This window comes from Sminthopsis crassicaudata, chromosome 3 (assembly GCF_048593235.1).
Source record: "Sminthopsis crassicaudata isolate SCR6 chromosome 3, ASM4859323v1, whole genome shotgun sequence".
Lineage (NCBI taxonomy): Eukaryota > Metazoa > Chordata > Mammalia > Dasyuromorphia > Dasyuridae > Sminthopsis > Sminthopsis crassicaudata.
The window spans coordinates 263,646,942-263,662,335 of record NC_133619.1 but is presented as its reverse complement, the minus strand read 5'-3'; positions in this window follow the sequence as shown (position 1 = coordinate 263,662,335).

The following is a 15,394-nucleotide window of genomic DNA, read 5'->3' as shown; positions in this document are numbered from 1 at the left end:
AACAAGTAGAGATGGCACTGAATTCAATGAGAGACTTTGGCCTTTTTAAGCTAAGATCTTCAACTCTCAGTTCGACTAGAGTACACCCTACCTATGACCCACCAAATGATCTTTTTCTGGGGTCTTATTCACCCCACCTAGTCTTACTCACTGATGAAGTGAATAAATCACAAGAAAAGGTATCTTGGTTGGCCATAGGGAAAGGCACAGTCAGAAGATGGATCTGAGTGTTCCTTTATTACAGTAGCCCTAGTTGAATTCTTGCAACTATTCCCAAAGGCAAGTTGGGAGGGGCATTAACAGGATTATCTTTTCCTTAAGTGGTCCCTTTATAGTTCTAAGTGGGACTTTGTAGTAATAGTCAATTACTTGCACAGATAAAAATATCATGACTCCAATAGTTACTGCATCCAATCAGAAGGCTAAGTTGGGAGAGGTTTAACTTCCAAGGTTATTTTTCAACTATAAAAGAACCTCCTGGCATCTCACTTCTTTACTACCTCCTTTTTAGGAAGTTAGTCTGCTTACTGAGTGTAACAATGACTAACTCCTTTCAGCTTATTAAACTCTTTTCAGTTTATTAAACATCACAATGGCTACCTCATTATGAACTTTTTGGGAATTTAGCCCATTTTATGATGTCAAGTCATTTCTTCCATCTTTTTCCTTGTTCATTAATAACTGCCCACCTTATAGCAACAAGTTCTCTAGGAACTTGGCCTATCTTATGGATCTTCCTCATTATGGCATCTTTCACTTTGTGTTCCGATAGAGAACTCAACCAGCATTTTTCCCCTTGCTAACCACTAAACTGCTTTTTGCAACTTAGCCCACTGCCAAAAGTGTAATAAAATCTTTGCCTCTTGATTTGGAGATGGCCTAAGCCTACAAATTCTTTTGCGATACCTCACAACACCAACACCTATATATTTTAAGGGTTCAACCCTCATTCCCCAATATCTGATGGCTGTGCATGGAGAGTCCTGAAACCCTAATATATTTGGGGATTCTGACCTTCTGCACCACTTACCCTATCATGTCCAACCCTTCATGACCCCACCTAGGGTTTTCTTGGCAGAGATATTGGTGGAGTCGTTTGCTATATCTTTTCCAGCTCATTTTACAGATGAGGAAATAAGTGTCTGAGGCCAGATTTGAACTTGAAAGATAAGTCTTCTGACTCCAGGCCCAACACCAGGTGAGCAGAACCTAACTTTAAGATAAAATTCAAATCCAGAAATAGGTTGAAAAAATAAAAAATAAAAATAAAAAAATAATAATAATAAAGTAATTTGACCACAAAAAGCTACTATGGTATCAGGGAAGACAAACAAACTCACAAGAAAACAGCTCTTTTTAAAAAAAAAAAAAAGCCTCAAAGAAAAATGTGAATTGGACCCTTGCCCAACAAGAACTCCTGGAAGAGTTAAAGAAAGATATGAGTAATAGAAGAAAAATTGGGAAAAGAAATGAGAGCAACAAAAGAAAATTATGAAAAGAGACTCAATAGCTTGGTAAAAGAAACACAAATACAAAATGAAAACAAGAACACATTAAAAAACAAAATTGGCCAAACAGTAAAAGGAAGCACAAAAATACACTAAAGAAAAGAATTCCTCAAAAAGCAAATGTCACTTCAGAAATTAATTCCTTGAAAATTACTATTGAACAAATCAACATTAATGACTCCAATACATTGAGAAACAAAGCAAAACAAAGTTTTAAAAAATGAACAAAATAGAAGAAAATGCAAATTATCTTACCAGAAAAATAACTGACCTGGATAATAGATCCAGGAGGGATAATTTAAGAATTACTGAATTATCTGACAATCATGACCAAAGAAAGAGCCCAGATATGATATTCCAAGAAACTATCAAGAAAAACTTTCCTGATATCTTAAATCCAGAGAGTAAAATGAAAACTTAGAGAACCCATCAATCGCCTCCAGAAAAAGATAACTCCTAGGAATATTATAATTAGATTCTAGAGCTTTTAGGTCAAAAAGAAAACATTGCAAGCAACCAGAAAGAAAATAATTCAAATATCATGTCAGTATTATACAAGACTTAGTGGCTTTCATATTAACAGAATGGAGGTTTTGGAATATTTTCTTCCAGAAGGCAAAAGAATTAGGATTACAATCAAGAACAACTAAGAATAATCTACTCAGCAAAATTGAGTGTAACATTTCAATGGAAAATGGATATTTAATGAAATAAAAGAATTTTAAGAATGCCTAATAAAAAGACCAGAGCTGAATAGAAAAATTTGATATTCAAAGACAAGACTCCAGAAGCATAAAAAGCATGAAAAAGTAATCATAAAAGACTCAATAAACTTAACCTGTTTACATTCTTATATGAAAAGCTGATACATATAACTCCTATGAATTTTATCACCTGGAAAGTACCATTTGCATCCAGAGAGAGAACTATGAAGACTGAATGTAAATAAAAACATAGTATTTTTTTTAACCTTTTTAATATTGCTTATATAGATATATGTTTTGCATGATTTCACATGTATAATTGATATCATATTGACTGTCTTCTCAGTGGGTGGGGGAGCAATTGGAAGGAGGGAGAGAATATGGAACTCAAAATTTAAAAAGGAAAGGATTTTTAAACTGACTCTCCAAAATAAAACGAGCATACAACTTGTTTTTAAATTTAATTTGCATTAGCATTTTCTCCATTACTTTTTAAAATCCAGCCAATAAACAAAACAATAAATCGAATCCTGATGTTTACCATTTCCTGATTTTCAAAGTGTAAATCATAACATTGAACATTGTCATAACTGACACTCCTGAGCTAAGACTAGCTGGGTCCAGGCCTGCATCAGAGTAATTAAAGAGTCCAAGATAATGCCCAAGTTATAAACCCAGGAACCAGAAGAATGGGAGCATCTGTCAGAAATAGGAAAAAGGGAGTATCTGGGGAAAAAAAATAGGAGTTAATATCAAATGCTACAAGGATTGAAAAAACTCACTTGGATGTAGCAAGAGAAGAATTAATGGTTATCTTGGAATTGAAAGAGAGAGAATCCAGTTTCAAGGTGTAGAGTAGCAAGTCATGAAAAAAAATAAATAAATAAAATAGAAGAAATTAGTATAGGCAACTTATTCCTTCTCCCCTCCCCTCTTAGAATCTGGCTAGGAAAGGGTCTTGCTTGAGAGAACAGTAGGTCCAAATTATGGTTATTTTAAAAGGGAGGGGAAATATGAATATATTTATGGGTAAAAGGGAAATCAGTAGACAAGAAGCTGAAAATTAGAAAAATGTGAAGTCACTTTTTTGGCTGTCCAGGAAGAAACATGAGAGGATGGAACCAAGGGATCAAGTAAGTAAAAAGCTTCACATTGGTTCCCTAGGGCATAAAACGCCCAGTTTTTGTAGAACTGTTGCTCCAGGCATTTTAGGAGAACTACAGCCACTTAGGGTTGCTTTGCTGATCAACGGTAGCCTGTGTGGCTGTGGGAAATTTAGAAGCAGAGGAAAGTAATGTTTTGTTTGAATTTAATTATGAATTGTATCCTTTTTTCAATTCAACAATAGTCAGGTTTTTTTTATTGCATTTTATGATCCTCCAGTGTCTCATTGCATTCCAATCCCAAACCTGAATCACTTAACTAGCTGAGCTAGACTCATCCTAATTCTATTGGTGTTTATCAGCAGAAGTTGTCTTTAGCAACTTTGAGGTTAAATTCCTTGTTAATGTAGGATAAGATTTAATGTGAAAGAAAGGGAGCCTCGAGTGATAGGATGGCCAGATAGATACAGGATCCTGGTATTCTGTGCCCATAATGCTATTCAGGGTAAAGAAGAATCTTCCATTTTATTCTCTATGGAGTTTGTTAAAGAAATATTTTGTTTTGCTTTTTAATAAAACAGCAATATTAAGTACCACTGAAAAGTTTGCTCACTTAACATAAGGAAAACAAAGATAAATCATGCTTGTTTATTGACTAACTCATGTGAGAAGTAAATACCACGCACACAGTTTTTAAGGATGCTTGAAGGCAAAAAAACAACTTTTGGAGCTAGTACTAATAAAGGTAAATTTGGCAATGCCGAAGGGTAGAAGGACTGATAAATGGAAAGTCTGATATCTCATCCAGAAGCTTCAAAGGATAACATATTGAACCCTGTTAAGATTGGGACTCTAAAGAAAAATCAGAAGCAAGAGTGAAGATAGGGTTTAGGAATGAGCACAAATGGGAAAAAGCTTCCATCTTATGCTGACATAAAACTCCCTAAGAAATAATCTCCCTTGGAGCCTGAGGGGACCACCAAGGAAATTAGGGAATAGTAGAAAAAGTTTGAACAGCAAGCTAATGAATCCCTAGAACAAAGGTTCAGTCACATAACCAACAAGATTGAGATGCATTTTTCCCAATCCTCATCATCTATCAAATCTCTCCAAAACAAGTATTATACACGAGAAAGGTAATTTCAGCTCTCTTCATGGTCTATGAAATCAAGAACTCTAATGACAATCTGATAAACTAACAGCAGAGAATGATAATCCTGAATGCACTCACTCAGCACCCTTTCCCCACTATTCACCAGCACTATACAAGCTGAGGTATGGGCTTGCAACAGGACTCAACTCAGGCACCCTCTCCTCCCAATGCCATAGAAAACCAAAAGACAGGCATTTGGTCTGGCTGGCATGAGTTCGGTAATACTCTATGTTTTGACCAAGCTTAGCCAGAGAACTAAAAAAGAGGAAATTGGGCAGGGCAAGTGTTGTGTTGCACTTCACTAAGCTTGAGAGAAAGAGACCAGCATCCATTTGGGGCCAGTCTTATCCACTTCCCTCCTAAGAAGTCATTCTGCAACTTAGAAGGAAGCTAAAAATGACTTTTAGATTCAAGGCCCAGGGAAACTAGCATCACAAAGAAAGGAATTAGAAAGTGAACAACAGAGTATAAGAAAAAAAAAAAAAAACCAAAAACCTGAAAATATTTGAGGAGGAAGAAAACAGTGAAAAACCAAAAAAAGAAAAAAATAGAGAGACCCACTAAAAGAGTTCAGACTGAATATGAATGATATGAATAAAGTATATGGGATAAACTGAGTAAAGACCTCTCATGGGAATATGGCCTGGAGATTTTGCAAAAATAAGATGACTGTACCTAGAAAGCTGTCTTAGATGAACATTCCCTCTCCAATTCCTCCTCACCACCACCACTTCTTAATTAGCATTTAAGTACTTCTTTTAAAGAAGATGGCTTTGGGAATTCAGGTAACATAATACTCTCATCCAAGAATATCTGCTTGTATAGCATTTCTCTAGGGAAATTTAAATTAAGAGTCTGTTATTAAGTAATATTCTTTGATTTCTGAGATAGACTTCCAAGTTTAGACAATAAGCCTGGGCACTCCTAGACAATGGAAGAAAAAGGGGGAGGCGGCGGGGACGGCTATTTAATCTTGTCTTTTGCAGCTTGTACTTTGTACTCCTCTACTAACACCTTGTCTGCTAGGAGTAGCCCTTTCTCACAAGATTGTAATAAATCCCTTTTTTCTTTTTCTTACCTTGAAAGTCTCTGATTGTTTTTGTAGTTGCTACTGTCCCACACATAGAGCAAAAAAAAAGTATGTGTGTATGTGTGTGTGTGAGCATACGCATATATATACATATATGAACCAACACCAAATGAAGCAGAAGTTCTCAAGAAAGCATAGAACTGCATCAGAATGTTCCTGAGTGCTTTAAAAAAAAAAAAAAAAGAAAGAAATAAGAATTGTGAAAGGCAAATTTATGACTTGCAAAGCAGAAATAATTGGCAAAAGAGAAAAATCTGAATCCCCTATGATTAGCATCAAAGAAACAAATGAGAGAACAATAGACTGGAAATGCAAGTACACAGAAGGATAATCTGGAAGAAGAGAAGCAAAAAGCATTAACAATAAAAGAAAACAAGATTTCTACAAAAGCAAAATTGATTTTGAAGACAAAATGTGTATTTAAGTTATTCATCACTCAGAAGTATGTAACAAATTTTAAAAATCTGAACACCATAATGCAAGAAATAATACAAGAAAACTACCCAACACTTCTGAAAACAGAAAATAAGGTGTCAGTTGAAAGAATCCAAAGATCTCCTCCAGAAGGGAAAAAAAAAAGAAAAAAAAAAAAAAAAGCTGTATACTGGCAAATTTCAATCCTGTAAAAGTTAAATAGTTTGTCCAATGTAAAAAAAAAAAAAAATCATCAAGGAGAAATAAAATTAAATTCTTCAAATAAAAGAAAAGGAAATTTAAATAACACAAGACTATACTATACCCATCAGAAACCACAGGAGGAACTAGAATAATGTGGTCCAACTAGTGGTCCAATAGAAAAGTGAATGTTTTTAATATGAATGATTTAAACAATCCAAAAGAACAAAAAATTTGAGTAAGAAAACAAAGCCCCATGAACTGTTGCTTAGGAGACATACGCCTCAAAACTAAAAACACATAGAGCAAAACTGAAGTAGAAAAAAATTATGTTATGCATCAGATCACTCCAAAAGTCAGGAAGAAGCAAGTTCAATTTCAGACTCAGACACTGACCCTGTTCTATTCACTTAATTTCTATTTGTTTCAGTTTCCTTAACTGTAAAATGAGGATCATTAGCCCCCTATTTCACAAGGCTATAATGAGGAACAAGATATTTGAAAAAATCAGCTAGTACATTGCCTATCATATAGTAGGCCCTATATAAATGCTTATTCCCCTCCCTCCCCTCCTCTAAATAGAAAAGGAGCTCAATAATTTGGAACTATACCCAAAGGACTATAAAACCATGCAAACCCTTTGATCCAACAACGTCTCTATTGGATCTATATCTCAAAAAGATCATAAAAAAGAGAAAAGGCCCCACATGTGCAAAAGTTTTTGTAGCAATCACTTTTGTAGTGGCAAGGAATTGAAAATTAAGTGAATGCCCATTAGTTGGGGAATAGGCTGAATAAATTATAATATATTAATATTATATATATTATATTATATTATATTATTATATATTATTAATATTATTATTATTATGAACAATTATTATTCTATAAGAAATGATGAGCAGGTTGATTTCAGAAAAGCCTGGAAAGACTTACATAAATTGATGCAAAGTGAAGTGAGCAGAAACAAGAGAACATCATACAAAGCACCAACATGATTATGTGATGATCATCAATGATAGACTTGGCTCTTTTCAACAATGAGATGATTCAAAGTCAAAGGTTAACAATGAAGGGGAAATAATTGCTAGTCTCTTATTAAGAAGAGAGTGTATTGGAGAAGCAAAGGGAGGGACTGAAATAGTGAAAGAAAGGGAAATCATGTTTCAGTGGTGGCAAGGGGTATCTCTGATGAATGCTCCCATGAAGGAAGGAAGGGAGATGGGGACTATATGATGAGTATAATTGGCAAGGATTTGCTCTTAGATTACTCATCCTGCCTCATGTGAAGGGGAATCACAGCTCCTGAGGCAAATGACATCCAGGAAAGTAGAAAGAGAGGGAAGGAAGAAAAAGATTTTATGACAAATGGAGGGGAATGACCAGAGGACAAGTGAAGGTTAATAATGAATTGCATAATCAGGGAATAAAAGAAAATTCCCACTTTGGGACAACATTCTCTCTATCACCTGCAGGAATTGGTATTTCTAGAGTAAGGCACAACAGAAAAAAGCAGCTGAAAACAAGATCTACAGGGCATAACAATACACCAAGTGTTTAAAAGGAACACAAAATACATAACTCAGAAGCTTTAATTGTATGAGGAATTAAGAAACTAAAAGGCTAAATAAGAGAAAGTCCATTCCAAACAAATGTCGAGAGCATAAAATATTTGGGAATCCATCTACCAAAGAAAAGTCAGTAATTATATGAGCAAAATTACAAGGCACTTGCCACAAAAATAAAGTCAGATTTAAATAATTGGAAAGATATTCAGTGCTCGTGGATAGGCCAAGCCAATATAATAAAGATGACAATACTCCCCAAACTAATCTATTTATTTAGTGCTATACCAATCAGACTCCCAAGAAACTATTTTAGTGACCTAGAAAAAATAACAATAAAGTTCATAAGGAAGAATAAAAGGTTGAGAATTTCAAGGGAATTACTGAAAAAAAAGTCAGGTGAAGGTGGTCTAGGTATACCTGATCTAAAGCTACATTATAAAGCAGCAGTCACCAAAACCATTTGGTATTGGCTAAGAAATAGACCAGTCGATCAGTGGAACAGATTAGGTACAAAGGCCAAAAAAGGGTACAACTATAGCAATCTAGTGTTTGATAAACCCAAATATACCAACATTAGGGATAAAAATTCATTATTTGAAAAAAACCTGTTGGGAAAACTGGAAATTAATATGGCAGAAATTAGATATGGATCCACACTTAACACCATATATCAAGATAAGATCAAAATGGGTCCATGATTTAGGCATAAAGAATAAGATCATAAATAGATTAGAGGAACAGAGAATAGTCTACCTCTCAGACCTGTGGAGAAGGAAGGAATTTATGACCAGAGGAGAACTAGAGATCATTATTGATCACAAAATAGAAGATTTTGATTACATCAAACTAAAAAGTTTCTGTACAAACAATACTAATGCAAACAAGATTAGAAGGGAAGTAACAAATTGGGAAAATATTTTTACAGTTAAAGGTTCTGATAAAGGTCTCATTTCCAAAATATATAGAGAATTGATCCTAATTTATAAGAAATCAAACCATTCTCCAATTGATAAATGGTCAAAGGATATGAACAGACAATTCTCAGATAATGAAATTGAAACTATATCCACTCATATGAAAGAGTGTTCCAAATCACTACTGATCAGAAATGCAAATTAAGACAACTCTAAGATAACACACCTGTCAGATTGGCTAAGATGACAAGAACAAATAATGATGAATGTTGGAGGGGATGTGGGAAAATTGGGACATTAATACATTGTTGGTGGAGTTGTGAAAGAATCCGGCCATTCTGGAGAGCAATTTGGAACTATGGCCAAAAAAGTTATCAAACTGTGCATACCCTTTGATCCAGCATTGCTGCTATTGGGCTTATATCCCAAAGAAATACTAAAGAGGGGAAAGGGAACTGTATGTGCCAAAATGTTTGTGGCAGCCCTTTTTATAGTGGCTAGAAACTGGAAGATGAATGGATGCCCATCAATTGGAGAATGGTTGGGTAAATTATGGTATATGAAGGCTATGGAATATTATTGCTCTGTAAGAAATGACCAGCTGGATGAATTCAGAAAGGTTTGGAGAGACTTACACGAACTGATGCTGAGTGAAATAAGCAGAACCAGAAGATCACTATATACTTCAACAACAATACTGTATGAAGATATATTCTGATGGAAGTGGATTATCTTCAACATAAAGAAGATCCAACTCACTTCCAGCTGATCAATGATGGACAGAAACAACTACACCCAGAGAAGGAACACTGGGAATTGAATGTAAAATATTAGCACTAATGTCTATCTACCCAGGTTACTTATACTTTCGGAATCCAATACTTAACGTGCAACAAGAAAATTGGATTTACACACATATATTGTATCTAGGTTATATTGTAACACATGTAAAATGTATGGGATTGCCTGTCATCTAGGGGAGGAAGTAGAAGGAGAGAGGGGAAAATTTGGAAAAATGAATACAAGGGATAATGTTATAAAAAAAATTACTCATGCATATATGCTGTCAAAAAATTTTATAATTATAAAATTAATGAAAAAAAGAAAATGAGGTTGATGAGATTAAAAAATCTTTAGGAAAAAGAAAAGAAAATGAAATTTTAATTTAAATACCAAGAAAATTAATTGAAGGGGAAAAGAAAGATTATTTCACTTGAAAACCTCTTTTCTTAAGGTACAGGATGGAATGGAAGAAAAGGAAGAAAGAAGAAGGAAGTAATAAGCAAAACTAGTAAAGAACAAAACTCTAAAACTAAGGAAAGAAGTAGCAAATTAAGGAGGGGAGGGCGCCTTCAAGGTGAGGAAAAGAAAGCTGGTTGGAATAGCAACTTAAACTAGATTAAAATAACTGAAGACATAGTGTTTGCAGAGGAAGAAGAAAAAATGCTAATTCAGTATAAAAAAAAATTAGAGGCAAATGAAGGAAAATATTAACCTAACCCTCATAATTTTAAAAGTGAATATTTTAAATGTGAATGATTTAAACAATCCAAAAGAAGAAAAAATGTTGGGTAAGAAAATAAAATTCCATGAACTGATGCTTAGGAGATATACACCTCAAAACTAAAAACACATAGCACAAAACTGAAGAACTAGAAAAAAAATTTTTTGCTATGTATCTGGTGACTCCAAAAAAGCAGGAAAATCATGACACTTGATAAAACAAAAACACACACTCATGACATAAAAACAGGATAAACAAGGTAATACATTATTCTACATACACAACAAACCCCTACCAAATATGAAACTAAATGTTTGATGAACCAGAAAATATAAATTTGGGAAAGTAGATAAAAACTACTGGAAAAATTAGAAAGAAGTCTAAAGTATTAGTTTTGGCCTAATATCTTACAATGTATTACACAATACAGTCAGAATGGATACATGATGTATATATTCAGAATCATAATATAAAAAAGTAGAAAAGAAACATTATATACTTTTTTCAGTTATCGATCATAGTAATTTCCTTATTTTCTTAACCAAACAAGAGAAAGAGGTAATTACAGAAGATAAAATAGAAAACTTTTATTATATTAAACTGAAAAGCTTCTGGACAAATAAAATTAATGGAGCCAGGTTAAAAAAGGAAACAGTGGAATGGGGAAAAGAGGGGAATCTTTTTATCAAATTTGAAAATAGTTTGCTATTTAAGCTACATAAATAATTAAGAGATGTATTATATATTTACATATATGTAAGTATATACATTCATATGAGACAAATATACACAAGTGTGCACATTTATGTGGATTATGTATATGTGCATGTATTGCATCTAGATGATATAGTGAATAGAGTGCTAGGTCTAAAGACAGAAAGAATGGAGTTCAAATTTAGCCTCAGTCACTTCTTTAGCTATGTCACCCTAAGCAAGTCTTTTTACCTCTGTTTGCACCATTTTTTCCAACTGTAAAAATGGAGAAAATAATAGCACCTACCTCCCAGAGTTGTGAGGATTAAATGAGATATGCGTAAAATGCCAAGTACATAAGAGATGCTATATAAATGGTAGCTATTATTATGACCAAAAGTGATTCCTAATCTCAAAATATAGCAACCATTCTCAAAAAAACTGCAGACTACAAACAACTACATAAAAGAATGCTCCAACTCAGTAAGAATTAGTGTAATGAAGATCAAAACAACCTTGAGGTTTCATCTCACACTTAGCAAATTGGCAAAGTTGATAAAAGATGGGAATAATCAAAGTTGAAGGGGTTGTGGAAAGACTGGCTTATGAGTAATCTGTTGGTAGAAAAAGTGATCAGTATAACCATTTAGGAAACCAATTTGGAAATGGGGAGGAGGGAAAAAGGTGACTAAACATACCTTTCAAATCAGAGATCCCATTTCTAGTCTTCTACCCACTCCTCAAAAAAATCACTATGAACAAAGTTGTCATGAATACAAAAACATTTATAACAGCAATTTTTGTAATAGCAAAGAACTGGAAACAACACAGATGACTACAGATTTAAGAATGGCTAAACACTGTGTTACATGAATATAATGGGATATTTTTAACTATAAGAAATAATGAACATGATGACTACAAAAAAGAAACAAAAGATCAACATGAATTGATGAGATCAAAATAAGCAGAACCAAGAAAACAATAAAGTGCAATGTAAATAGAACCAGCACCACCCTGCCAAAAAAACAAAAGTAAATGTTGTGAAATTATAAAGAATGCACACACCCTTGAAAAAAAAGATATGAGAAGACACCCCATTCTCATTTCTTTGCAGAGGTGAGAGGTCCATAAGTTACATACGTTGCATAATTTTCAGAATTTTTGATATATTGATCAGTTATGCTAATATTTTCTCTTCTTTTTTTAATCCTTAAAAAAAATACTGCTTGTTGTATGGAATGGTTTCCTGGGAAGGAAAGTGGGAAGGATCCTGGGTTAAAGTTCGGTGGTGTAAAATAACAACAACAGCAGCAGCATCAAATAATAAAAACTTATTTTGAAAAAAATAAATCTGAGAAGAAATCCACTGATTTCACTGAACATCCAAAAAGATTTATCACACACAATAAGAACTCCTGTTCTAGATCTTATAAACACTTTAAGGAAATCCTCTAGAAAAGAATCTTGAAAGAAAGCAATAATAGAGAGAATGTAGGAATGGAGGGGGGGAAATCCTCAACTACATATCCTTTTACACTTAAACTGCATTTTATTAAAAAAAAAAAAATTCTCTTCCTTGTTATCCATTTGTCTGGCTGTGCATCTTATTAATTAAAAAAAAACAAAAAAAAAAAAAAAAACACCATTTTTTAAAAGACTCCTTACCCCCAAAGATCATAATGTCAATCTTTATACTATCATAATGATGAAAGAAGAAATGAGACTCTAACATTTGAAATGAAAAAACGATAATGGAGACTCTTATCACACTAAGATATTTCAAATCTAATATTCTGCTCCTACATAAATTTGGGGGTTTGGATAGGGACAACTGTACCAATATAAAAATCTGAGATTATACAGTTTAAATCTTTAAAATGAAATAACATTTCAGTTGTGAGAGCCTAAATAACTAGATAAAATAGAGCTAGGATTAATCCTCTTTCAAAGGCCTACATTCCACACTTTTTCAAGTCTTACACTATACAATTATTATTATTATTTCAAGGATGTGCAATTTTGTCCTTTTGCAAACAAGCATCAGAAGCCCTCTGTAATTTAATGTATAGTGTTCAGGAATTGTAATGGCTTAAAAAAATTCATTGCCCTGTAGCCAACCTTTTCAAACCCACCTAGACTTTTTCTTAGAAGAAAAACAATATACTAAAAGCCTTTCAGGTTCGATAGTTTCTAACAGAGCTGTTCTATAACTTGACTAGCAAACCCAAGTTATCCATGCCACTAAATTACAGATCTTTAATGGAGGCATTATTAAAACTCTAAAACTAAAATTACCTTTTTTTCCTTTCCCAGTAGCTCTTCCCCTACTTTGTCAAAATCCCACTGATCTAGTATCATTATTGACAAAACAGCAATATGGGTTTTACATGTAGTCTATTCTTAACATTACCATTCATTAACCACTCATATCCTACTCCAGGACTAACCCCATGTAGTTGGAAGCTCATCTAGGAATCCCAACACCTAAATTTCAACCTTAGTTCTAACACTAAATGGAAATGTGACCTTGGATAAATAACTTGATCTATCCTGACCACAGTTCCTCTCCATAAAAATGAAAAAGATGGAAAGTTTCTTTCCCACTTTAACAATTTACAAATTTACTTTAAACAAAAAATTGCCAGGTTAATCATGCTAAGAGTATTCAATAACTCCTGTACTGAAATTTGCTTAGCCTATTCCGTCCCACTTAGAAATCTGTATCCAGGATGAATAAAAGCAGTAGGAAAAATAAATCAGGACTAGGATGTAACAGATAGGGAATAAGACTTGGACTCAGGAATATGAGCTTAAATCTCACCTCTGACACCTTGTGGCTGTGTTACTTTAGCCAAGTCACAATCTCTTTATGCCTCAGTTTCCTTATCTGTAAAATAAAGATGTTAGACTCGATGATCTCTACCATCCCTCTCAGCTCTAAATCTACGATCATGTTTCTGGATTTCCTGATCATACTGTGATCATGTTATTTGAGACAGGAAAGGAGAAAGATCAAAGCAGTTTTAACATTCTTATTTCAAAAGGGATGGGGGAAATGGGGTAATCCTGAAAAAATAAAAAGTCTCTCCAAGTTCCCTTTAGATGAACATTAAAGTGCAGTTAAATGTGAACTAACATCTCCAAACCATGTACTTCCCTTTAAATCTTGCTCTCAAACTTTATCTCCAAATAAAAACTGGCCCTCAATAACCATACATAGCAGAGAATTTCCCAAGTATGATCTGAAAAGTCCTCGAATTGTTTCTGGGTGCTAAAAATGATTAACTTCAACACCATTAGTACTAAAATTTTTGAAAATAATTATTAGCTTTATAATAACAGGTAGCACAATAAGTCAAAGACAGAAATAATCAGTCTACTCTTAAAATGCTAAGACATGATGTTAATGAGTATTTTGAGGATATTTTCTCAAAGAACAACCAGGCTAGAAAGATTTTTTTCCCTGGAAAAAAGTCATAAGAGTTGGGTTAAAAGGAAATTTCATGTATCACAGGTTATTATTATACTTCCACAAAGCAAAGAAATGTTGAAAAAGCAAGAACTATACTTGAAAAATCCTAGGGAATCAGCAAAAATAATTACTGAGATAATTAATAGAAATAATTATGAAAATCAAGCAGAATTGGAATAAGAGAGAAGACCTCTAACCCACCCTTTTGTGAAGGTGAGAGAGTCATAAGTATTAAATACTGCACATGTTTTCAGACTTTTTCAATATCAATCAGTTGTGCTGATTTTCTTTCCTTATCTGGCTCTCTGGGAGAGAAGGATTTTGAGGATAACTATGATAATGTAAAAAAACAGAAGTCATCAATAAAAACATTAACTCTTGGATTGAACTACATGGCCTCTGATGTTCTTCCAGTTCTAAATAAAGGATCCTATCACATAGAAGAGGCAATCATTCAACATACCTGAATGACCTGTATTTGTGGTAGAGAATTGTTGGTTGATTTTTGGTGGAGGGGGTTGTTATACCAGTTTAAGCTTAAAGAGCAGTCCAACTCACGCTTTATTTTTTTCCATTCAACTCTTTCTAACTTATTCACTAAAGTATCTTCTTCTGTGACTCTCATTTATTTAGCATCTTTTGATAAACTGTTTCTCTTCTCAAAGATAACTGCTTATCAAAGATAATCCTTCATATCATGTTTATGGTTTGTGTATACATGTATACATGTATGTATCTGTATGTGTATGTATATGTGTTCACATTTGTCTTCGTGCCCACAAACTACACAAGATGAAGGAGTTGGAAGGGTCTACATCTTCAATATGCCAAACAACTTTCTCTGATATCAAGTACAGCACAGCAAACTAAAGGCTAAGGCTAACTGAAATACAAACCAGAAAAAGAAATACTACATTTGTGGGCATGCATGTAATATTAAACACCTAAACATAAGCCCAAATAGAACATGAGATGTTAAAGGCAAAAATACCACAGAGCCATTTAAGGGGGGGGGGGGGGGGGGTTGAAACAATCCCTTAACTCAAGGTATGAGCGGGGAGAGGAAA